This window comes from Vulpes vulpes, chromosome 10, assembly GCF_048418805.1.
Source record: "Vulpes vulpes isolate BD-2025 chromosome 10, VulVul3, whole genome shotgun sequence".
Lineage (NCBI taxonomy): Eukaryota > Metazoa > Chordata > Mammalia > Carnivora > Canidae > Vulpes > Vulpes vulpes.
Window position 1 is genome coordinate 21,577,403 of NC_132789.1, and position 26,115 is coordinate 21,603,517.

Here is a 26,115-nt window from a genome sequence, read left to right on the forward strand (position 1 = left end):
AAACTTAACTGAAAGCCTACTGTTGACCACAAGCCTTACTGATAACATCAAGAGCACAGGGGCACTTATATGCTGTATTCTTACCAAAAAAAAAAAAAACAAAAAAACCTAGAGAAAAGAAAATGCCATTAAGAAAATCATAAAGAAGAAAAAATACATTTGCAGTACCGTCCTGTATTTACATTATATTAAAAAAAAAATCTATGTATAAAGTGGACCTATGCAGTTCAAACCTGTGTTGTTCAAGGTCAACTGTGAAGAGACTAGCTTCTTTCATTTGCCATGTTTTCAAGGCTCACCCATTAGTTTTGATTTGTTTTCAATTTACATCACAGCATTATCTTTTAAGGATTTTATTTATTTGCCAGAGAGAGACCAAGCAGGGAGCCCGATGCCCGGATCATGACCTGAGCTGAAATCGAGATTCAGACACTCAACTGACTGAGCCATCGAGGTGGCCCCTGGGTTTGTTTCTATGAACCATAAATCAATGCATGGCTCTGTTCACACCTGTACCCAAGAGCCAGGGAGCATGGGGCCCCCAGAAATTGGCCCAGATGGCAGGGGCTGCTGGGAGGGTCTCCAAGAAATCTATGCAGAGCACTAGGAAGAGGTTCCCCACAAAGCCCTGCTCCTTCTGGTACCACTCTGCTTGACTTGCCTTGAGATATTCTATTGCAACTGCAGCTTTGAGGTAAGCATTTATTGAGCTCCAGGTGACCATGTGTCACCTCCCAACACACTGAGCTCAGTTTTACTTAGTTCTGGCACACCTGTCAAGGCAGACAGCATGCCCAGGGGACAGACAGGGGACAGGAGTTGGGGTCATCTCTGCTGCTCTCTGGCTGTGAAGCTCTGGACAAGACATTCACCATCTCTGAACCTCAGCGTCCTTATCTGTTGAATGGGGTGTGCAAGACTTCCTCACAGGGCTGCAGAGAGGAGACAAATCCTTGGTGAACTGTCACTTGATGAAAGCAGCAAATGCACGCTCACTCAGGTGGCATGGACCTGAGGGCCTTGTGAGCATGGAACCATTTGATGCTCCCACTCAACCTGCAAGGCGGTACAACATCCCATTTTACAGACAAGGAATCAAAGTCTCAGGGGAGTTAAGTACCTTGTCCACCACCACGAGGCTGGCAGGCGTTGGCCAGGATTTACATTGAGGTCTGACTCCCAAACACTGGGTCTTTGAAATAGAGCTGGCTTCATCTGCCTTTTTATATGTCAGGCTCCTTCATTCAAAGACCCCACTCTGGGTCACTCTGGATTTAAGGGAGGAAGACACAAAAAAGCAACACAAAAGAGCAGCTCCCTGCGGTACAAAAACTCACCTCAGGAACCCCCAGCCTGCCCCCTGGCTGTCCTGAGAGGTGGTGGGCACACCCTAGGCCTGACTTTATCCAAACCCCATGGCCACATGTAAAGTTTAGACACCAAGTCTGTGGCCTTCAGGGTCTGCCAGCCTGGAAGGCAGAGCAGAGAGCGACATTCCCTGACCCCAGGACAAGGAAGGAGCTTCCAGTCCTACACGCTCTGCCAAAGCGCCATGCAACCAGGACATGCCTTTTCCCTCTCCCGGACTCAGTTTCCCCACCAATGACCCCCGGAGAGAGACGGCAGTGGCTGACCTCTGAGTCTCCCTTCCTTGATCCAATTTCAATGGCTAGAACCTTCTTTGTTCAACATTTCAGGTGGTGCTCCCTGTAAGATTTCACTTGAAAAAGGAGTTCAGGTTTAGCATTTTAAAAAGGACACCTTTGGCTCAGGTCATGATCTCAGAGTCCTGGGAGACTGCGCGCTGGGCTGGGCTCCCTGCTTGGCGGTGTGGAGTCTGCTTCTCCCTCTGATTCTGCTCCCCCTCCCCACTGCTCCTGCTCCAGTGCTCTCTCTCTGAAATAAATAAAATCTTAAAAAAAAAAAAAAAAAAAAAACAAGAGGTCAGTCTTCCTTATCTACAGAATGAGAACAGGCAGCACCGAAGTCCTGGGGCTGCAGAGAGGGAATAAGATAACACATCCAAAGTGTTTTAAAAATCCCCGGACTCACGCCGGGCCCTGAGTGCACGCAGTCCTGGATGCCCCCATGCTCCAGGCTCTCGAGGACCAGAGCTGTGAAGGCAGCCTTGGGCGAGGCTCTTAACCTCCCTGAACCTTGAGATGAAACAGCTTTCCAGGTTCCTTCGAGGGCCCCACTGCTCAGGATGGCCACGCCAGGCAGCCGGGCACCAGGCATCCCAGACACTCTTTAAGGACTGGAAGCCACAGACCCCAGGGAGAGGCTCCAGCCACCCACACTCTCAAGTCCTGGGAAATCTATCTGGCTGAGCTGGTCTGGGTTTCACCCCATGTGGCTCTGGCAAATTTCCACAGGCAAGTGCCAGTCTGGCCCAGGAGGAAGGGCTGTGCTGAGCAGGAACACTCACCCTTTCTCTGGCCAGGGCTGCAGATCGGGCCACCGCAGACCACCGTGGCTTCTCCTAATTGGTCTTCTTTCCTTCCTTGGCCAGCACCCAGCTCACTTGTCTGCCTCAAAGAGAACACGGGAGATGAGGTGAGGGGCAGGGTGGCCCAACAGTGGTTAAGGGCATGGGTAGACAGCCCGAGAAGGACCGAGTCCACGTTTGGCTCTGCCAAGGATGGGCCGTGAGACGTGGGGGCCAGTTAACGTCAACAGCCTCAGTGTCTTCATCTGTAAAATGGGCTGAGCTGCCTGCCTTGGAGAGTTGCCGGGATGACTACTGAGGCAAATGCTTAGGGCAGGACCCAGCAGGAGGAGGATTCCAGTAAATGCCCGCAATTAAATTACCATCTTAGTTAGATATTCTCATTAAACATTCCACAGTACAACCATAACAGACCTGGATGTGACCTTATAAAAATTCATTACCCTGGAGGCGCCTACAGGGACTCAGTCAGTTGAGTATTAGTCAGTTGATTTCAGCTGGGGTCATGATCTCAGTCAGGGTCATGGGATCAAGCCCTGCATCGGGCTCTGTGCTCAGAGTCTGCTTGTCCCTCTCCCTCTGCTCTTCCCCCTCTTCTCTCTCTCTCTCAAATAAATTAAATCTTACTCTGCAAGACATCCGAGATAAGTTAGGTGACAGGCTAGCTGATCCCATGCTGGTAAATATTTATGCTGGGAAAATACTCCAGAAAGGTACACCCTAAAATGCTAACTAGAACTTCACTTATTTCCCCTTTTCCTCCCCCTGAATTTTTTAACTCTCCAACAGTGGATATGTATCAATGGCATGATAGAAAAGAAACGGGAAAAATGAAATCGGGGTGATTTCTAGGCTTGCTGCATAACTTTGAGACCTTCAGGCCTGGAATACAGAGCCAGCCTTTGAGAAAGACCAGGGCAAGCCCAGAGAAGAGAGTCTGCTCAAGGTCATGGAGCAGGCCAGGCCTGGGCCCAGCTTTCCATGCACCCAGATCTGGCCTCCTCTCTACTGGCATCGTGCTGGCTCATTCTCCTAGCAAGATTAGGTAGGCTGGCCTCCTGATTAAAAGTCTGGCTCTGAAGTCAGGCTGAAGATCCCAGCAAGGCCAGGAGTTACATGACCTTGGGCAACACACTCAACTACTGTGGGCATCAGTTTCCTCATATGTAAAATGAGAATCAGACTTGCAGCAGTGCCAGATGGTTTCTGTATGGATTAAATACAAGGCACGGAAAGCACTTTGTACTGTTCCTGGAAACCGTCGGTGCTCTGGGTCCCATTATTATAGTTATCATTATTATTAGTATCTGGGATCTAGTTATGTCATGGAGAATCCTTCGAAGGGTGTGCAATGCTAACCCAGCAGGCACGGGAAGGAAATTCAGACTTGGGTAGTAGGGAGCCATGGCAAGTACTTGAGCAAGAGAGGTGCCTATGACTCTGAAGCTATACGGGGCTGGCAGCCAGTGCTCATCTACAGGAGCCTTCTCTGTCAAGGTCCTCTGTCACAGGCTCCAAGTCCTAGGCCATCCTCCTAAGGCTGCTGGGCAAAAACAGCACAACCCCCACCAGCCATACCCCTGCCACTTCCAGCTCTGCTTGCTTCCTGGGCTCCAGCTGGGCTGTGACCATCAGGTGATCAACAAGCTGGGGGACTTGAAGCAGCCCAGGTGGCCTCAGTCCACAGGTGTGATGACCAGGAGGTCCAAACACCTGGCAGGGGCCCCAGGGCAACAGAGGAGAAACAGCCCCTACTTCAGAACCATGAAGACTGGTTCCCTTCTACTTTCCTACGTGACCTTGAGAAAGTCCCTCCCGGTCCCTGAGATAATCTGCCCACATGCAGACAGGGTCTTACTGTTTCCATATGCTTGGGAAGGGGATGCATGCAATGACATAAAGCAATGGTGGTTTCCTTCCACTGTGTGCCACACACTGTGCCGGGCTTCAGGTGCAAACATTCATTAAACCCTCACCACTCCAGAAGAAGTCCCTGTATCTTTCTTAGTTCTAAAATTTACTTAAGCAGTCAAGTCACAGGTATAATCTCCATATTTGAAAAATAAAAACAAAACAAACAAACAAACAAAAAAAACACAGAGAAAGCTTAAGTCTCTTTGGAGCAAAATCTCCAATGCTCTCCTTGTCCCCTTTTTTCTAGGAGGTAACCATTGCTGATCAGTCTGGGGATGGGCCACCTGCCCTTCTTTCTATGAAATCCCAGTGGAACGCGTATCTGAATGGACATCACACTGGGCCTCTCTCCCCACCTCGTGAACACCCATCCTCCCATCCACATGCTATCATATCCCACCAGGGACCAATTCTGTCCCCGAGGGGAGCAATCTCTGGAGGCAGTTTTCGTTGTCAAGAGTAGGGGTTGTCTCACGAAGAGGCGGGGGGGGGGGGGGGGGGGGGGGGTGTTGCCAAGGATCCTACAGAGTCCAGGAGGTCAGCCCTCGCTGCAAACAATCACCTGGCCCCAAGTGTCAGTGATGCTGAGCCTAAGAAGCCCTGGATCCCAGGTATCCTTCTGAAACTTGGGTGGTCCACCCCACACCAAGTCAGGGAGGTATGTTCATGCCAGCACATTCATTCTGCCACCCAGTAAACACTGCCTGAGCACCTGCTGTGTGGCCTGTAGCCCAGCCAGAGGCAGTCTAGCACGGGTCACATCAGCTAATGACTCAGGCAAAGACGCCCCTCCCTTTGCCCCCTGCACTCAGAGCGTGCTCATCCTCACAGAAGACAGGACCCCTGTATGGATGGGATGTACATGGGATGCTCCTGTCCTCCCTCCTCTGAATTGCACCAGAGCATGCCCCCTGCTGGGATGGCTCATGGTTCAGGGCCAAAGCCTCCCTGAGCGACATTTAGGCTGTTTTCATCTTTGCCGCCACCTGCCCCATCACAAAGACACAGGCCTCCTTGTGCTCCCCTGTGAGAGGCCGCTGGGGCCCTGCTAACTGCCAGCGGGGTTCCCTGGAAGCTGCTGGTCCCTCCTGGAGGTTCCCCATCCAATCTGCATTTTAACAGACCCCAGGGATCCCCATGCACATTAAAACTTGAGAAGCACAGATCTAGAGAGCTGTGTAAAAGGGGTGGGCTGGCTGGAGGGACCGGCATCTTTAGCTCTCAGCAGAAACTGCCAAAGCACCCCCGGAACATCCCCCCAGCTGATGGTCTATAAGTTCCTCTCTGTACCAACTTTGTATGTCAGGCGCCGCTGACACAAGGGGTGACAGCTGCTCCCCTTTTCCAGATATGAGGCTGAACAAGGTGTCCAGACAACCAGAACCCAGGGTCAATGGCCTGGCTTTTAGAATCTGGCCATGCCCGGAGCATGTTCTAGGCCAGCTTCCTGCCCACCCACTCTGGCCATCAGAACGTGGCTCAAGGCAGGAAGGCAGACAGCTCACCTAGCAAAGGAAGGAAAGCTCCCAAGGGAAGGAACAAGCTCCGTGGGCTGGACACCTGTGAGCGCCACCAGGAAGGCTGCCCTGTGCCCATTCATGTCCAGTCATCCAGGACAGAGGACCAGGCTGGGGGACAGGGCACCCTCATCAAGCACGAGAGGCAATGCCAGGGTAGTGCGGTGACCCGGAGGATGGGGGAGGGACAGGGCCCCGGAGCCATGGTGCTGGCTGGGGCCCCAGCTTTGGCCCCCGGTTTCTTCCCTGAAAGTGGGCTCACCCCACTCACTGCAGAGCTGCTGCAACGAGCGGAACATTCGCATCAGCCAACAAACAGTGGCGCTATCTGGAGGCCTGTCTCCCCTCTGGAGCTGGCACCATGCTGCTTCACTCAATGACTCCCTCATCACGGCCACCAGCCATGGTCAGCACTGCTCTCCACCCCACCTGGCAGATGAGGAAACGGAGCTCAGCGCCCTGCCCCTTGATGGCACACTGAGACACGGTCAGGGGAGCAGAGGCCTTGCACTGATAAGGTCTGCATTCGCCATCTGGATTCTGCCTCTGTTGAGCTGTGTGCCCTTAGGGAAGCCCCATCATCTCTCTGAGCCTCAGTTTCCAAAGCCGTGCAGTGGGGACATAATCCAGAGATGGGAAATGGGAAGCCACCCAGCCAACAGGCAAGGGCCATGCCCACCCTCCCCTAGGGATCCACACTGTTCTCCCTCAAAAGACCCAGCCCACGAAGACCTATCATCCGTGGGCATCACAGATCTCTCCTACGCCCTAGGTGCGACATGGGTGAGGCCATGCAAAGCTGGCAGCCTCCAGAGGAGAGCCACTACTCAAGGTCACACAGCCACTGAGCAGTGGAGAGGGCAGGGAAGCAGGAGGTGGGATGTCAAACCTGAGTGGGACGCAGGGTACAGTCAAGGTGGCAGGTCGGTTTAGCAGGTGCCTGGAGTAGAGACCAGCAGAAGCAGGCCCATGTGAGGTGGCCAACATCACACCTGCAGTCTCTGACCTGGGAGGCCTCTTTGAAGGACCTGTCAGTCCAGGGATGTGCCCGCCCCCTTCTCAAAGGCTCCTCTTCCCTCTGGGCCGTCTGGTCACCTGCACAACGACTACCTGTCTACCAGGGCTTCTCTCTGTGGCTGCAGTTCAAGTTGCCCTGTGGCCAGACGCATCCCATCCTCTGGAATATTCTCTCAGCACTGCGGTCAGAGGGTGTATCTACCATGGAAACCTTACCATGTCGCTCCCCTCCCTAAGCCCTTCTAGGAGTCCTCAGCCTCAGCCTAACGTTCTAGCTCTTTCCCAGGTTTCATAACAGTGACATCCAGATGATGTCCAGGGGGAGCCACAAGTGGAATTCAATTTTCCAGAAGCCACAGCTAAAAAAAAAAAAAAAAAAAAAAAAAAAAGCCACATGAAAAAGAAAAGGGTGAAATGAAATCTCTTTCTAGATTTCAGTTAGCTCCACCTATCCAAAATATTACTGTTAATCAATAAAAAACTTCAAGTAAAGTCAACATAAAATACAAGTAACATTCAAAATCAATACAAAAATTAAGATTTATGAGACACTGCCCCCTCCTTTCCCCCTTAGGGCTAGGTCTCTGAAATCTGGGGAGTATATCTGACTTCTCAGTAGGCGCATCAGATCTGTATTTAGAGTTCATAAAATTTACTGTTGAAAAAATACATTCGCATCCCAAAATAGTTCCACACATGCATAAAAGTCTCCCAAGAACGGAATCAAGTGTCTGTTTTGAGATCTACGTTTAAATTACATTGAAATAAAAAATTCAGCTCCTCGGCTGCACTAGCCACGTAGCAAGGGCTCAATAGCCACATGTGGCTTTCAACTCCTTGGGAGGAAAGGGGGCCACCCATGACACACAGGGACTGGTCCTCACGGCCCTCTCCCATCTCATTTCCAGGCCTGCCCTTGGGGGTGAAACCCCCAAGCACTCTGAGTTCCCATCTCCATCTCCACAATTCACCAGTGCCCTCCCTTAACACCCCCTGCTTCCTGCCAGTTTTTACTCAGCCCTTCAAAAGTCAGCTCCAGGTTCTTCCCTCCTATGACAGCTTCTCTGACATCCTCTGGGTGGGGTGACATTCCCAGTCCCTCTGCTCATCCCTCCTGTAACATCAAATGGTATTACAACTGTCCATCTCAAGGCTTCACCACCTCAGTGCTACTGACATTTGGGCAGCATCCACGGCCTCTACTCACTAGCTGACAGTAGCATGCCCTCACCTAGCAAGCTGCAACAACCAAAAATATCGCCAGGCATCCCCAGTGTTCCCTGGGGGCACAATCCCTTCTGGTTGAGAACCAGGGCCTGGCACACAGAAGGCACCCAAGCATGTGCCTAAACACAGAAAGTGCAGTCAACTGTGCTCAACCCCATGAGGCTTGCCTCCTCCAGGAAGCCTTCCATGATGCTTTAGCGCAGTCAGTGCTTCCTCTGGGCTCTGAAAGTCCCCTGCACTCGACCCACCCCCCCAAGCAATATCCTCCAAGGGTAGGAACTGGGTCTTGTTCATTGCTGTACTTTCAATGCCTAACCTGGCAGATGATATGTAGTGGTTGCTTAATAGATATTTGCAGAACTGACCTGAGAAACATGGATGACTTAGGTTGAGAAACCCCCACAGGGTGAGTTTTGCCTATTTTAGTTCAGAGTTCTTTCATCCCAGCAAAGGTGTTAAAAAAAGGTACAGCTCCATTTACGCAGCAAGCACTGGACTAAATGTAAAAACTCTGCAGGGTTTAGAGAGGGAAACTGAGGCTTACACAGGTAAAGGGCTTGCCCTGGCTTCCAATCAATGACTTTGAGGCTCGAAATGCCTGGTTCTTCCTCTTACTGATCAAAAGAATTTACAAATGGAAGAAGACATTTGCAATACGTAAATAACATAAGGTATATGTAAACAATATATAAAGAGCTCTCTGAAATTAATAAGAATAGGACAGGCAACCCAATAACAAAATGGGCAAATCTTAAGAGATACACTTCATAGGAGAGATCATCTAAATGGTCAATAAGCATATGAAAGAGCACTCACTACCATCCACCAGGGAAAAAAATGCAAATTAAAAATCTAATATAAGACCACTATATGTGTGAATAGCTTTAAAAAAAAAAAAAGAAAAGATAATACCAGGTGTTAGCAAGGATGTGATACAACCAGAACTTTCACATTCAGGTGACAGGGTAACCTGGCAATTCCCTTTGGGAAAAATTGGTGTAATAGAGACAAAAGCTGAACACGCACCTTTTCTATAACTGAGCAATTCTACTGTAAGTAGACATCCAGCAGAAATGCATCTAACTGGGGCACCTGGGTGGCTCCACAGGTAAGCGTCCGACTCTTGATTTCAGTTCAGATCATGATCTCAGGCCATGCATCGGGCTCAGCACTCATTCCTGCTTGGGGTTCTCTCTCTCCCTCTCCTGCTGCCCCTCCCTCACACTTTCTCCCTCAAATAAATAAATCTCAAAAAAAAAAAAAAAGAAAAAAGAAAGAAAGAAAGAAAAAGAAAAGAAAGGGGAAAGAAATAAAGAAATGTAGCTAACAAAGTTCACCAAAGTTCACATGCCAAATGAAATGTTCCCAGCAGCACTATTTGCAACCCCCCCCCCACTAGAAACTACTCAAAGGCCCATTAACGAATATGTAAATACAGGTAAATAAATACATACACACCTAACAGCCAGGCAAAAGAACAAGCCAGAACTTCACACAACAATCTGGATGAATCTCACAGATTTATGCTGAGGAAAAAAGAAAGAAAGAAAAAAAAAAAGCCAATCCGAAAGAGAGCATCTGCGTTTTTACGTACATAAAGTACTTCATCCATCTATAAAGCACAAAGATGGGCAAAATTAATCTCTATTAGGAGATTTAAGGATGGTGGTTGGGAAGGCCTGAATGCAAGAGTACCAGGCACCTTGTTGGAGGGGGTGCAGGCATGTGCTTTTTTTTTTCTTGAGCTGGTGCCGTCACACCTTTGGAAAATTCACCTTTGGAAAATTCACCGAGTGGTCCGATGCTGAGTAGTGGTGCTGGCTGGGCCCCCCTCCCACCCACGCACCTTCCTGTCAGCTTTGGAAAACACACAGGACTCCATTCATTCCCCTCATCAACACCCACTGGCAGGCACTCTCCCAGGGCCAGGCCTGGGCGTCAGGAACAGGTCAACAGAGCTGAGGCCTCCGGTTGTGCCACCCACAGCCCAGGTCCTGGCACAACTACCCCCAAACCCACACTCAATAAGGGAGCAGCCAGGCTGGAGTAGCTTTTGATGAGGGGCCAAGGAGGTGATGTCTGCTTGTCTTCCTCTCTCTCCATCCCTCCCCAGAGCATGCTTCAGGCTTTTTCCTTCCCGACACTGGGCCACACTTGGAACATTCTGGCACAGGTGACTCCTCTGCTCCTCGTCTCTGCCACCATGCCTCCTCTGTTTCCCCTGGATGAACACCTCCAGCCCCAAATTCCCTCAACACCAGACTGGGGCAAGAGCTGTCTCCTCACCACCTCCACTTGGGCGTTAAGCTGGTACCTCAAAATTAACGCAACCAAAGCTGATCTCCTGGTTTTCCCCCCTCAAATACCTCCCACCCTTACTTGGTGGCAGTGCACTACGCTCAGGCGGAAAGGCTTGAAGGCAGCCAAAAGCAAGACTCCCCTCTCTCTCCCCCACCCCAATCCAATCCAGCAGCAGATCCTGCCAACTTCACCTTCAAGGCACAGCCACGCAACCATTTCTTGGCTGGGACACCAAAGGCACAGGTAACAAAAGAAATAGACAGGGGGATCCCTGGGTGGCTCAGTGGTTTGGCGCCTGCCTTCAGCCCAGGGCGTGATCCTGGAGACCCAGGATTGAGTCCCATGTCGGGCTCCGTGCATGGAGCCTGCTTCTCCCTCTGCCTGTGTCCCTGCCTCTTTCTCTCTCTCATGAATAAACGAATAAAATATTTCAAAAAAAATAGACAAATTAACGTCGGGAAAATTAAAAATATTTTGTGCATCAAAAGACACTATCCACACAGTAAAAAAGACAACCCACAGAACAGGAGAAAATATTTACAAATCCCCTATCTCACAAAGGATTACTAACCAGCATGTGTTAAGGACTTTCTAAAACTTAATGACAAACCACCAAACCACCTGATTCAAAAATGGGCAAAGAACCTTGACACGTCTGCAGAGATCTACAGATGGCCCACAAGCACATGGAAAGACGTTCAACATTGCTGACCATCAGGAAAACACAAATCAAAACTGCAATGAGAAAGCACTTGGCACCCCTCAAGGACAATGTGAATACCTCCCCTCCCACCTGCTCCTCCTGCCTCTACCCTGCAGCTCTCCAACAGTGGGCAAGTCAAGGCTCCCCACTATTCTTAAGATCCAATTTTCTTTAAGCAGGGGGAGGGGCAGAGGGAGAAGGAGAGAGAGAGAGATAATCTTAAGCAGGCTCCACACCCATCACGGAGCCAGACGCAGGGCTCAATCTCATGACCTGAGTCAAAATTAGAGTTAGAGTCTTGGGACACCTGGGTGGCTCAGCAGTTGAAGTGTCTCCCTTTGGCCCAGGGCATGATCCCAGGATCTGGGATCGAGTCCCACATTGGGCTCCTTGCAGGGAGCCTGCTTCTCCCTCTGCCTGTGTCTCTGCCTCTCTCTCTCTGTGTCTCTCATGAATAAAAAAAATCTTAAAAAAAAAAAGAGTTGAAGTCTTAACCAACTAAGCCACCCAGGTGCCCCAGGATGCAACTCTTCACATGGCTTGTGGGGACCTCGTGATCTGCCCCCCATGCTCCAGACCAATGGAGTATCTATCAACCTGACAGATGCCACATACCCTTGATTTTCCTAACCACTTTCCCAGTCTACCTCAGACCCTAGGAGTGGACACGTGCCCCAGGCCCAAACAATTACAGTGTTCGTTCGAGGAAGGATACATAACTTCATCTAGATTATTGAAAATTAGCTAGAGACTTTAGCAGCACTTCTAGGGAAACTAAGGAGAAGGGTATGTGGTTGGAGGTACAGGGACATCTCTGGTCACCACCAGTGGAGCCTGCCTAAGAAGCCAACCCAAGAAGATGGGGCTATGGGAGACATGGGAACCCAACCAACCTAAGAAGATGGGAGACATGACTCCCTGATACTAGTTGGGCTCCTGGATCCAGCCATGCCTGAAGCCATCCCTACCCCTCAACTTTTTAGTTATGTGAGCCAATAAATGTACTTTTTTGCTTAATTCCATGGGAGCTGGATTTCTGTGTTTGTCAATCAAGAGTCCTATCTAGTAGGTACCTATATGCCCTTTCCCCAATTTTATCTTGGCTTGTTTGTTATCACCTCAGCTCAAGCAGCTCCTTTTCCAGGAAACCCCCCATGAGCACCCAGATTAGATTAAACACCCCTATGTCTCAGAGAACCGTATGCCTACCCTTCACCATCCTCTATAGTAATTGCTATTTGCCCATTCACCTCTCACACCTACCTGATTGTGGAGAGCTCATGGGCTGAGGGGCCCAGCAGTCTTAAATTTTTTTCTCTTTTGTATTCCCACCCTTAATACAGAGACTGGGATGCCCACAGGCATTCGTATTTTATTTTTAGAGCTCACACTGTTGACAGCTAAGTGTCCTCAGGTATCAGGGAGCAGTGAAAAAACAGGTTTTACAGGAAGATGGACCTCAGTCTGAATTTTCCCCTATTAGCTTTGTGACCTTAGGTAAGTCACTTAGCCTCTCTGAGCCTCATTTTCTTACTTGTAAAAGGTGAACAGCAACTAAGTACACATAAAGGCCTCAATATCATACCAGAGCAGAGTAAATGCTCAATGAATGGCAGTGCCTGTCTCCACTTCTTTCTCCAAGACGGAAATCCTGCTGCTCCCTTTTATTTCTGCTCCACCACTGGTGTGGATATCTGTCAAACTGCCTGCCAAGCACGCATTCTCTGATCTTCTGGGATCAGTCCTTGTGAGCAGTGTGGGACTGATCCCATGCCCAGGATCAGCAATGGAGGCCTGGCCAGTAAGAGGGTACAGACGTTCACAGATAGGCAGGAGACCCCGGGTAGGCGAAGAGGAGTCAATCCCAGCATTTGCAAGAACCACTAGAGAAATGGCTCTCTTGTAGCCAAGACTGCTAACGTTAAGGGAAAGTGCTACTACTGGGGAGAGCGTACCTGAGAATGAGGCTACCACAGAAGAAAGCCCATCTAAGAGACATGTCCTGATACATCAGGGTACCTGGATCCAGCTGTACCAGAAGGCGATACACCTCCAGATTTTCCATTTACCTGACCCCAAAATATAGACACACAACAGGCTCTTTTGACCTCTGCATGCTTACCACTCAGCGGTCTTCTCCCAGGCCCTAGAAGATTTTTCTTCTTTTAATGTGCTGACAGGACTCAGGGTGATGGCTGGAGCCAGCTAACCACTCACACTTCTGCCCCACGGGTGTAGAAATGAGTTTTCCACGTGGGAAGCCAGCTCTTATAAAAGTCAGGTTGTTCCCATGTATTTTGCTTACAAAACAGTCAGGTTGTTCCCATATATTTCACTTAGAAAGCCTTTGGCTAACTTCCCCCTTGCCCTGCCCCCAGTTGCAGTTTATGGCTTTTTTATTGCATTACCTTCCACTTCTTTGTTGTGGTGGTTTTGCAATGGCCGATGGCCAAACAGTGGAAATGCCTGCCCAAGAACAAAGCAAGCAAGCAATAAATATTTGCCGGAGGTAATGTCCCCAGATAAGAAGGCCTACACCTTTTTTTATGGTTCATCCCTACGGCACTTGGCTTTCATCCCCCAGTGATACTGTGGGCATGTGGGTCTGGACAGACGTGGGATTATGGGCAGGGGGTTAAGAGCACAATTTGCAGGCTTGATTCCAGGGCCGCACCTACCTGGGCATCTCATTAACAGAGGCACCTGCCACCCTTCTACCCCTCCTCACCCCATAGTCTCCATCTCAGACAAACAAAGCCTGAGATTCGGACAGTTTCCTCCCTCACCTGTTCATGAAGCAGGCATAAGAGCAAGGGGTTTCAAAGTCCTCAAGAGCTGTTCAGAACACTCCGAATATCAAAAGCCCTGAGAAGGGATTCCTGGGTGGCGCAGCGGTTTGGTGCCTGCCTTTGGCTCAGGGCTTGATCCTGGAGACCCGGGATCAAATCCCACGTCGGGCTCCCGGTGCATGGAGCCTGCTTCTCCCTCTGCCTATGTCTCTGCCTCTCTCTCTCTCTGTGTGTGACTATCATAAATAAATAAAATTTTTTTTAAAAATGCTTTCAAAAGCCCTGAGAAAGAAGGGGCATCTCCTCACACGGCTCACTGACGTCTGGGGGCGCTGCTCCAGAGTGAGTAAGTGAGCAGCCTCTTCCTACAGAACAATGGTTTGGGCCCCGAGGAAGCCAAGGACCTTGCTAGAAAGTATTTCCATCTGCAGACTTGCCTAGACATCACCAGGAACAGGGCCAGGTGTGGGGAGAGTCCCTGAACATCTCTGAGCCTGTTTTCTCATCTGTGAAATGGGTGAACAACATAATCCTTCCTGCTATGAATTACTGAGACCTTCTATGCATCAGGCACCAGAAAACCTTCTCTGCCATCTTCCTGGCAACCCAAGAGATGGTCACTACTATGATGTCCACTTTACAGATGAGGAACTTGAAGCCCAGAGAGGGGAGGTGGCTGGCCTGAGGTTCCACAGCTCTGGCACCAGCCGGCTGGCATTCTAACTCCCATGTGTCCGGCTCAAATGACCCCATCTTCCCACCATATCAGGGCTCCTCTCAAAGGTGCCTCGCATCACTCTGAGGTTCCAGTGACACCACACACAAAAGATACATATTTGTGCACCTGTTTGTCAGGAACTGGCAAGTTCTAGATATTTAGGGATCTGGGAACCGAATGGCTGGAGGTAGACACAGCACCCTGGAATCCTCACTACTCCCTTCACCTGGGCCCTCAGTCCCCTGTCCCAAGTGGAGAAGGTCCCCAAAGAGCAGAGCTGGACAAAGAGACAATAAAGTCAGTAATCACCTTTCAACGAAGGAGCACATGTCTGGGCGTCCTCGTCCTCCGGAAGGTGGGCTCCCGACCACGCATTTGGCTGTGCCCATCACTCCCTGCCACGACCCCAGCTCCACTAGGAACCTGCCACCCACCGGCAGCCCCAAGAAGTCAGATCCGAAGGAGCTCCTGCACCAGCACAGGAAACCGATGCTGGAGCAACTGGATAATGAGCAGAACGAAAGGAGAGCCCGATCAGGGAAATAAATAAGTCACGTGACCAAGGAGGTCCAAGGAAAGGCTGTGGGTTCTGGCTGGCAGGGGCAGGGGGTGGGGAGGGTCAGACAGGAATCCGAGAAGGATGCACAGCGCAGGAGCAGGTGCAGAGGGCGGTGAGGTGTCCCGGGGGAGGGCGGAGCTTATGAGCAGAGAGGCCGGAGGTGGACAAGCGGGCTGAGAATCACGAAGAGCAAAAGGACTCACTGTAACCACAACAGTGTCAGAGTCACGGTGCGGCTCAAGGTTAATGGTCATAAAAACAACAATAGCAGGAATAGTAATAATAGCAAACACGCACGTGCTGCTCACTTCGTGCCCAGATGCTTTCCTGGGCATCTACATGTACTAGTTCAATTGATCCTCACAACTCATCTATGACAACGGTGCTATTATTATCCCATTTTATAGACGAGGAAACTGAGGCACAGAGCAGTTCAAGTTCTTGCCGGAGAGCTCACAGAAGGCACGTGGCAGGGCAGGGTGTGGCTCTGACATGGTCTGGTCTTTAGAGCACGCTTAACCCCTACTACAGGAGTTCCCAAAATGGGTTCCCAGACTAGCAGCGTGGGCAGTGCCTGGGAACCCATTAGAAATGCAAATTCTCAGGCTCCTTTTCCAGGGGATGCTGCTTGCCTAAAGGTGCTGCCCTGCTACACACCTGCTTAAGAGGAGAGGGAGGAAGGAGAGGAGGGCGGGGGGGGGGGGGGGGGCAGACCTTGGGGCCTTGAGTGCCATAAGAAGGGGCTCCCCCACTCCTTTATAGGCAATAGGAAGCTAGTGAATGCTTTTGAGAAGGGGAGCCATGTCTTCTCCTTTTGGGTTTTCCCAGCTAAGTTGCAGAAGACCTTGTGAAAGAATGAGATCCTCATGATCCAAGCAACATCTAACCAGAGGCCCAAGGCGCCCAAGGCCAAGGCAGCCATAGCCCCTGCCTGAGAGGAAGCACAGTGAGGTCAGTGACCTCTGATCCCATTGAACCCCTCTGCTATTCTCAGAGGCCTTGTGTTTCATCACTGGGAGGGTAAGGAGAGACCCTGCCCCCTGCCAAGGATGGGGGGAGGAACTTGCCAGGACTCCCCCAGCAGGTGGGGGGAGGGTAAGCCAGCTTTAAACCCCAGTGCCCTACCTCCCAGGAGGGGGTTCTCGCCTGACACCCACAGAGGGCCACCAGAGAACCTACCAGCTAAAGGCTCTCCCTGCACTGCATTCACCCTGGGGAACCCAGATCTGTGCTGTACTCCAAGCCTGTTTTCATGACCTGAGCAAATCACCTCTGGGGCCTCAGTGTCCCCTCTGTGAGAGGAAAAGGCTGGATTCATTTTCTAGTATCACTATTCTCCCCCAAATTTGCCAGCAAATGTGCGCGGCTGGCCTACTGTGTGCACTGCGGAGCTGTGAACAGGCTGGGGCCTCCCCAGGGAGCTCAGCCCCACTGAGACAGAAGGAGAGACGAACGACCCCACAGGGCCCCGCACCTGCCCTGTGCGGATTCTGGGGGATCCCCAGAGGCAGGGTAACCAGCACCTCTGCCCAGGTGAGCTCCCAAACCAAGTTAGACCCAAAGCTGCACTCCACTCCCTCGCTGCCAACCCAGGCTTCCTGTTCCTCTGCCTCCCCCGCCCCTGGGGCCTGCCCTCCAGGCCCCCACACCCCAGCCCCGCCCACCTCTGCACCAGGGGCCCCGGGGCGGGGCTGCCCATGGGGGCGGACTCAGAACCCCTGCAGTGCTGTGTTGCCTCCGCTGGGCTCCCAACCTCCCTGGGCCAGGCCAGAAGGCGCCCACCACCATCTCCCAGGCCTTCGGGAGGGTGGTCGCGGGGTCCCTGGGCTCTGTGAAGGTTCGGTTCTGAAGGTTCTGGGGGGCAGGATGTCACTCACAGTCAAAGGAAGTGGGACGGAGCGTTTCTAATGAGATAAAGGAAGGGCTGGGGGCGGGGAGTGGAGGGGAAGTAGTGCCCCTGGGGGGAGGGGGCAGACAGAGGAACAAATGGAGAGAGCCAGCTGGCCTGAGATGGAGAGGCATAGAGATGGGGGAAGACAGAGTCAGAGTCAGGGGGAGACCTGAACAGAGGGAGATAGAGATGGAAAGGAGACAGGGAGAGACAAAAATAGAGACCCTGCCAGATGTGGGGAGCAGGAGCGAGATGGGGGAGCAGAACAGCCTGGAACTGGGACCTCGGCTCCTGCGACCTGCCTCCTACCCTGTAACTAAAGGAGTCCTTTCCCACCCCTGTTCAGGGAGCTGACCTTAAGGGCAAGGTCACCTGCTAGTCTGGCCCCCTCTGAGCCCCCCACCCCGTCATGGGGCTGCCCAAATTCCCGCCTACTGAGGACCACCTTCCTGATTACTCTCACCTGTTTCATATATTTGTTCAATGAACATTGCTAGAACATTTTCAAAGGAAACTAGAACCCACCGGCTGAGATGAAAAACATGCCCTCATCAAAAAGAAACTACCAAAATAAATGCAAAGGCAGGGATCTTTCCACCTCCTGGCTGGGGGTGGGGGTAGGGGTGGACCAGGGAGCCCGGGGTGGGGTGGGGTGGGGTGGGGTGGGGTGGGGTGGGGTGGGGTGGGGTGGGGAGGAGGAGCCAGCAGGAGTGAGCTCTGTGTTAAACAACAGGAGCCCAGAGAGCAGTGCTCAGTTAGCACCAAGCAGTGACTCTCCTGGGAGTCAGCAAAGGGTAGACGGGGACTTGGGGAGGAAGCCTCTCATTCTGCAGGGGGAAATCCAGTCCCTCCAGGATGGCACTGGACACTGTGCTGTGACTCAACTTCTGCTGACCTCTAATCTTAACACCTCACTCCACCCCTGCACGTACCAACATCTGGAAGTCTGGGCCATGAACACTAGCAGACCTACCAGGCCTAGTCACACACCTCCAAACTTTTGCATCTGTGGCTCCCTCCCCCTTGGACACCCTTCCTGTCCTCTTCTACCCAGCTAATTCCGACTGGCACAGTTTGTACCAGTCTCCACCCCCTCCAGGCAGCCTTCCCTGACTGCCTCCCTTCCATTTACCAGCATTCCCCAAAACACTCAACACCCTGTGTGGCCTCTCTGGTTTGCTGTCTCCTCCACTGGAATGCAGAGTTGGACCTTTCCCCATATCTTCACAGGACCTAGCAAGGCCCCCTATTTGGTTTTTGTGGGTTTTTTTAAAGATTTTATTTATTTATTCATGAGAGACACAAAGAGAGAGGCAGAGACACAGGCAGAGGGAGGAGAAGCAGGCTCCATGCAGGGAGCCTGACATAGGACTTGATCCCAGGTCTCCAGGATCACGTCCTTGGCTGAAGGCAGGTGCACAACCTCTGAGCCACCCAGGCTACCCATGGCCCCCTATTTGTGAAGTGAATGCAGAAACAGACAATCAAGAAGTGAAGGCAGCCTAATGCTCACGGACAGTCGAAATCAAAACCTTCTCTGAGCTGTGTGGGAAAGTTTCCGGCAAAAGACCCTATAAGAAGGCGACGCCCTCGCTCCAATGGGCCTCATCTACGCCCTGACCCACAATCTCTAAGAGCCTCCACGTTCTCACCTATAATAGGAAGACAAAAGAGTGTCACTCATGATAACAGTTGAGCTCAGAAAAAACACACGTAAAGAGCTAAGTATCCAGCAGGCACTCAAATATGAAGGGCAATCATTATTTTACTATCACCTTACAAAATAGTATAACTTAAAGGGACCCAAGAGATGATTAGATCAAGGGTTGCCAGATTTTCTGTAAAGGGCCTGGCGGTAAATACTTTCAATTTTGTGGACCACACGGTCTCTGTCTCTGAACTCTGCCCTCCTGGTTCAGAAGCAGCCACCGACAAAATGGAAATAAATGTGTGGCTGTATTCCAAAAAAAAACTTTATTTATAAAAACAAGCAGCGGGCTGGACTGGGCCCTGGGGGCTGTCGTTTGCCAACATTCTAGGTAGACATCTTGGGTCAGGGACGTGGTTGACTTTTTTCTTGTCTGATTCCTCCACCAGAGGGTAAACACTCCAGGAAAAATGGGGACCTGGTGGCTTCTTAAATCCCGCACCCCAGCATCTAGCTGAAAACTGCCACATATCTCTATCCCACAAGCCTTTACCAAGTGTCTCCACTAACCTAGGTCCGGGGCCAGGTGCCATGGACACAGTGGTACCTATAGAGGCTAGCGGAGGGCGTCACTCAGCAGATATCTGTGCCGTGATGGGATGGAGGGATGACCCCACAGGCAGCCTCTGGAGTTGGGCAGATCTGGGTTCAAATTCCAATGCTGTCACATCAGGCCTGTGTGACTTCAGGGGAAGTGACTCGACAGTCTCTGAGCCTCAGTTTCCAGGAAATGTAGTGGTCAATAACCAATGCCTCCCCTGATCCCTTGTGAGGACAGAGTAAGCGTCCCCAGAGCCATGCAGGTGATGTAGATGTGCTGGGACACAGACATACTTGTCAGTACTCACAGCAGAGGGGTCTCAGCTCGCCCTGAATATCTCACTGTGGGTTGTGTGGGGACTGGAACCAAATAAGGTGGGACCCTGGGGTCCAGAGACAGAGCCTTCCATGCAGGGAGTGTGAAATGGGGGCAAGCTCCTGATGTGTTAAAAGGCTTGAGGCTCCTAGTGGCAGAAGAGGTATCAGGAGGCCTCAGACAACCTCCGATGTCCTAGAAAAGCAGAGCTGGAAGGACTCTTGAAGAACATGGAAACCAGTGGTTAAAAAATTTTATTTTTAAAGCAATGGAACTGCTTGTTCAAGTACACCCAGGCAGGCCCGTGGTGGCCTCAGAGCAGGGAAGACCTGTACTGGGCCAGCAAGCCCTTGGGGCAGACAGGTCACACATGCGATGGTGGGGAATGGTGAAGACTATGATGACCAGGAGAGCCCAGGGCATTTGAGGGGGAGCTTCAGGCCACTCCAGTTTGGCCCTAGCTCCTGAGTTCCCAAAAGAAGTGGGAAATTGGATGATTCTCTAAAAAACAACTGAACGTCAGTTCCATTTAAAATAAAACCCAGGGACGCCTGGGTGGCTCAGTGGTTAAAGCATCTGCCTTCAGTTCAGGGCAGGATCCCAGGTCCTGGGATCGAGTCCCACATCAGGCTCCCTGCGAGGAGCCTGCTTCTCCCTCTGCCTATGTCTCTGCCTCTGTGTGTGTGTGTCTCTCATGAATAAATAAATAAAATCTTTAAAAAATAAAATAAAACCCAATGGAAACTGAACAAAAACCATCGTCTGGGTCAAAGGCATCAATTGGCAGCTTGTTACAAGTCCAACCTGTCCATTTCACAGGTGAGGAAACTGAGTCTTGGAGAGGGAAAGCACCTTGCCCAGTGTCACACCGTGATTCAGAAGCCCAAATAGGACTCAGCTGCCTCCAACTCCTACCCAGCCCCATCTGCTCAGGAGTGTGGGGGAATGGGAGGGAGTAGAGGGATCAGGGTTGTGGGGTAAGAAGCCAAGAGCCCTGCTTGTTCTGTCATCCAGGATGGAGTGTGGACAAACGGACAGAGAATGGGATAAACATGCATTGATAATACATGATAATTTGTAATAATATATAACACTGTAATATAGTAATAATAACTGACACCTTCTGAGTGTTTCTTATGTGCTGGGCATTAAGATAGGGTATCAAGAGACACCTGAGTGGCTCAGTGGGTTAAGTGTCTGCCTTTGGCTCAGGTCATGATCCCAGGGTCCTGGGATCGAGTCCCACCTTGGGCTCCCTGCTAGCCTGGGAGTCTGCTTCTCCCTCTCCCCCCTGCATGTGCTCTCTTCTCACTCAAAAAATAAATAAAATCAAAAAAAGAAAAAAAAAAAAAGGCAGGGTATGAAGAAGGGATAAGATGGTAATTAAGAGTGTAGACTCTGGATTCAAATCCTGCCTCTCCTACTTCCTGGCGGGGTGACCTTGTGCTAAATTACTTCACCTCTCTGTGCCTTGGCTTGTCCAATTCATATGGCCACTGAGCAGATCAAATGAGTTAAGGTAAATAAAGCGCCTAGAACACTGCCCCATACCTGGTGAGCTCTGTTGATATCAGTTGTAATTATGGCCTTTTGACAGATGGGGACACCGAGGCTCCCAAAAGGACATGCTCAAGATCCCAACAGCCTGTCTGACCCTGAGCTGTCACATTTTGCCTTGTATCAAGGTGAGCACTTTACCCCCATCCCCACCCCCTCTGGTCCAATCCAGGAGGTAGGTCCTATCTGTACCTCTATTCTGCAGACTAGAAAACGGATGCATTGGGAAAGCAGCCAAAGAATACAACCACACAGCCACTGAGGGGAACAACTAGATTCTAAGGCAGGCCTAAGCCCTGGAGTATGCATGCTACCACCAGGCCCACTTTCTGGCCACCAGCTGGCTTTCTGGCCACAGCAGACTGGTCAAAAGTCTGGTTGGTGCAAGAATGCACTTGGCAGACAAGCTGGCTGGCCTGCGTTTGCCTCCACCATCTGAGCACGCAGGATAACACAAAGTTCCTCCCCCGGTGGCAGGCACAGAGGCTCCCCAGGGCATGTGGGCACTGTCCTCAGCAGCCCTGCCCTGCAATTCCTGGGGTCTGGCCCACCTCATGAGCTGGTCTCAATGAAACATTCCCATGAATCCACCTCGTGCCGCAACCCAGAGTGGAGGAGACCAGAGAAGGGCCATGGGAAGGGCAGGCATCTTGGAACCTTCTCTCGAGTAGCTCCAGACAGGGTGAATGTGTGGCTGCCGAGAGCAGAGAAGGGGGACTGCAGATGGCAGGAACAGGTGGCAGGTGGGGAGGCCGGGAGCGGCTGTTACAGACAAGTTTCTGCAGTGCCACAAGGCAAATCAGAGCCAGCCAAGCAGGTATATAGCTGGACTTTCAAATCACTAACACCAGCCACTTCTGCTCTGCCTCTCTTACTACGAAACAATTCACAAAGTCATGCCGATAACATATTTTTGACAGCCCTCCCAATCCCAAGGTGGCACCGCATCCAAGTTCTGACTCAGTCCACGCCCACTCCCCAGCAGGACACACCGAGGCCCAGAGACCCAGGCTGAGCCTCTTGAACCCTGTTGCCATTTCCCCAGGCTACACAGGAATGCTTGATTTTAAAAGGACCAGGAAAGGAAAGTGGTTACAGATGAACAAAAGCGGGAGGGGCTGGCTACAAATGCCAGAGCCTGTCTCAATGGCCCTTCCGAATAGCAGCCGCCCAGGTAGGACGAGGCTGCTCAATGCAAACCCAGAACGCACAGGGAAATGCTGCCTTCCGTTCCAGAACTAGCAGATGACAGGGTTAAGAACATCTGGAAGAACTGGTGACTTTTAAGAAACTTGGTTCTTTCATGAAAATGCCATGCTCTGACCTGGGTGCTTTCTGGGTGGCTCCACCTCACAGAGACAAAGAGGTGAGGGGTCCAAGACTTGGGGGCGATGCCAAGAGGAGGGAGGGGATGTCTGTGTGTCATCCTGAGGGGCACCAATGAGGCACCTATAACTCCAGACTGCAGGTCTCTAGTCTGGGGGCAGGGATGAGGAGGGGGTGGCATTTGTTGAAAGAAGCAGTGACTCACTGAGGTTGCGCAGGTGGCCCACCTGTGAAACCCAATTTCACAGTCATGGAAACTGAGGCCAGATAAGGAGGAATGACTGGCACAGACTACATCACTACTAAACCAGAGTGAGTCACCCGGAGATTTGGCCACCAGGGGAGGAGAGGTCACCTTCAGGGTGAGCATGGGTGGCCGGAGGGTGAGGGTGGGGGGATGGTGGGCAGGACCAGACTCCCTTTCAAAGCTGAGAGACTGGCTTCCGCAGGTCCTCACTGTGAAGGGCCACCCAGCTGGTGTGGGGTGGGAAGGTCTGGGGGGTTCTCACTCTTCCTATCCCCTCTGCACAGGTTCCTAATCAGCACCACCAGGTCCTGGGGTGGGCACTGCAAGCCCCTGGGCTCCTCACTGCCCCCTGTCCTGCACAGGGTCTGGTTGAAGGCCCTCAGCAAGGATGTCCCTGTTACAGAAACGACGGAAGCACACACACACCTGGGCGAAGCGCTCCATGGGCTTGATTTCTGATTTCTTGATGGTCCCAGAGATGTTCCTGGGTGACCTGAAGGACACTCCTTATTCTGCTAATGAGGCATTTAATCCAATGCATATTGGAAAAATAATTTTTAACAAGCACATTGAAGCCAGTGATTTCAAAGATTATGACTGCTCCGGAGACTATATTTACTTAAAATGATCGGTACCCTTATCCGTGGTTGGTGGGATTGTGAAACGGGGCAGCTGCTTGGGAAAACTGGCACTTCTTCAAAAGGTTAAACATAGAATTACCATCCGATCCAGCAACTCCACTCCCAGGGATATACCCGGGAGAACTGAAAACATATGCGCACACGCAGACTTGTACACGAATGTTCACAGCAGTGTTACAACAGCCAAAAAAGTAGAAATAATGTCCACCAGCTGAGAAGTGGATGAATAGAGTTATATCCCTGCAAGGGAATATTATTCAACCATTAAAAGGTAATGAAATACAACTAACAAAACTAATATGACATTGTATGTTAACTATACTGGAATTAACATAAAAAAACTTAAAAAAAAAAAAAAAGTAACGAAATACTGCGGCACCTGGGTGCTTCAGTGGGTTAAGCGTCTGACTCTTGGTTTCGGCTCAGGTCCAGATCTCAGGGTCATGAGATCCAGCCCTGAGGCTCAGGCTCTATACTCAGCAGGGAGTCTGCTTCCCCACTCCTCCTCCCTCTGTCCCCCCTCCTCCCCTCATGCTCTCACTCTCTCTTTCTCCAATAAATAAATAAATCTTAAGAAAAAAAACTGTTAAAAAAAAGTAATGAAATACTTAAAAAAAAAAAAAAGGTTTAATGAAGAACTGCTATAAACCACCACATGGATCGGCCTCCGAATTGTTCTAAGTGAACAGCACCAGTCGCAAAAGGCCACATTGTGCCGACTCCATTTACAGGAAACGTCCAGCACGGGCAAATCCATAGAGATGGAAAGTAGATTAGTGGTTGCCAGGGGTTGGAGATGGAGGGATTGAGGAGTGATTGCTGATGGGCCCAAGGTTTCTTTTTGGGTGATGAAATGTTTTAGAATTAGGTTAGTTATGGTGGTTGCAACATCTCTGCATATCCTAAAAAAAAATAAAAAAAAACAACAACAACAACAACACTGAATTGAATGCTTTTTTTTTTTAAGGGTCAACTGCAGGATATATGAATTCTATCTCAGTGAGGCTGCTATAAAGGGATTACATGAAGTTCTAAAAAATGAGGTGATAAAAACACATCCATTGGGTAAATAATAGAATACTACAACAGGGATTCAGTAGGGTAAACTGGTCCACGAATGACTCAACACACCCAATTTCACAGTCATGGAAACTGAGGCTGGATAAGGAGGAACGACTGGCACAGACTACATCACTACTAAACCAGAGTGAGTCACCCGGAGATTTGCCCAACGCCAGGGGCCTGGCCTTGTCATCAGGCCACCCAGCTGAATGAAAGGATAGGCGATGGGGTACAAGGAGAAGGGTCCACAGCCCAGGACGGGAGACAGACCTGCAAGGAGGCTGGTAAGTGAGGGAACGCGCCAGCTGCCCCTGTGGGTTTCAAAACAGGAAGCGCCCAACAATGCCTGCAGAGGACCAGAGGAGGCTTCCAGGACGGGCGCTGCCTGAGGCTTCTGAAGGATGAGTAGGAGTTTGCCAACTCGCCTCACCAACACCCGCACAAGCAGTCAGGAGGCCTGGGAGGGAGGGTTTCACTCGGCCACATCCCACCTGTGGGCCTCCCAGGGCCGTGGGCGCATGACCTTTCTTAGCCTCAGTTTCCCCATCTGCAGAAGGGGAAGTGAGCAAGTGATGGGCACAGTGCCTCGGAACAACCGCAGTCCCCTGGACGGTGCCCACCCTCCCTCCCAGGGCAGGACGGCGTTGGGGGGGAGCCTGAGCTGCGCTCTGCCCTCTGCCCCACACGGTACTCGGGGCCCTGCGCAGGTCCCGCCACGCCGCCACGGCGACCCGGGCCCCTTCCCGGCTTCGCCAACCAGCGGCGGGGGCTGCGGGGCGGCGGGGGCTGCGGGGCGGCGGGGGCTGCGGGGCGGCGGGGGCTGCGGGGCGGCGGGCCCGCCGGACGAACCCCCTCGTCGCCGCTGACCCCAAGCCCGCCGCGCTGCTCCGACCCGGGCCCCGGCGGTGCGCGCCCCCCACGCCTCCGCTCCGGACGCGCCTCGCAACTGCAGCTCCGCAAGTTAAGTTGCGCGCGCCCCCCGCGCGTCCCGGCGCCCGCCCGGGGTCCCCGCAGGCCGGGGGGGGACCCCGACCCCGGGACACGCCGCCCCGCCCCGCCCCGCCCCGCCCCCACGGACGCCGAGCGCCGCCGGGCGCGGGCCCCCGGGCGGGGAGCGCGGTCGGGGCGCCGGGGCTCTGCCGCACCCCGCGGACCGGCCGCGCGCGCCGCCTTCCCGCCGCCTCCAGCCGCCGCGGGCCCGGGCTGGGGGCTCCTCGGCGCCCGCCGGCCCTCCACGGGCGCCCCGCCGGCGCCGCGCCCCGCGCCCCGCGCCCCCCACGGCCACCTACCGTGCGGCCGCCGGCCACGAGCCCCCGCGCGCCCCGCGACTCCGGGCTGGCCAGCCGCCCCGGCCGGGGAGGGGGAGGGCCCGCGCGCGGGGGCGGGGCGCGGCGCCGTGACGTCACGGGGCGTGTCCGGCGCGGCCCCGCCCCCGGCCGCTCCCGCCCCGGGCCTGCGCGGGGGGCGGGGGCGGGGCGGCCCGAGCCGGCCCCGCCCCGGAAGTCCCCTCCGCGGCCCCGCCCTCCTCCTGCCGGCACCGCTCTGTGCGGGGGCCGCGAAGCGCCGTGGCCGCCGGGACGCGCTGTCAGAGACGAGACGCCGAGCCGAGGGCCTCGCGCTGCCGCGTGTGCCC

The 26,115-nt window shown here is 52.3% G+C and overlaps 1 protein-coding gene across 9 annotated transcripts in view; it reads right to left on the bottom strand.

Annotated features, from left to right (window-relative positions):
* The window catches only part of TPST2 (tyrosylprotein sulfotransferase 2), a 52,814-nt gene extending 26,952 nt beyond the window's left edge, over positions 1-25,862 (bottom strand). For 3 of the 9 annotated variants that reach the window (XM_072723118.1, XM_072723120.1, XM_072723114.1), the window contains exons 1-2: positions 25,772-25,862; positions 2,429-2,528 (exon numbers count right to left, since the gene is read on the bottom strand). The gene's annotated coding sequence lies outside the window, so the exon portion shown is untranslated. Of the gene's footprint in view, positions 1-1,761; positions 1,913-2,428; positions 2,529-14,944; positions 15,052-25,771 lie in introns of those variants that run through there. The other 6 variants (XM_072723122.1, XM_072723116.1, XM_072723121.1 and 3 more) reach the window with 5 other exon arrangements.
* Positions 25,863-26,115: the final 253 nt, after the last annotated feature.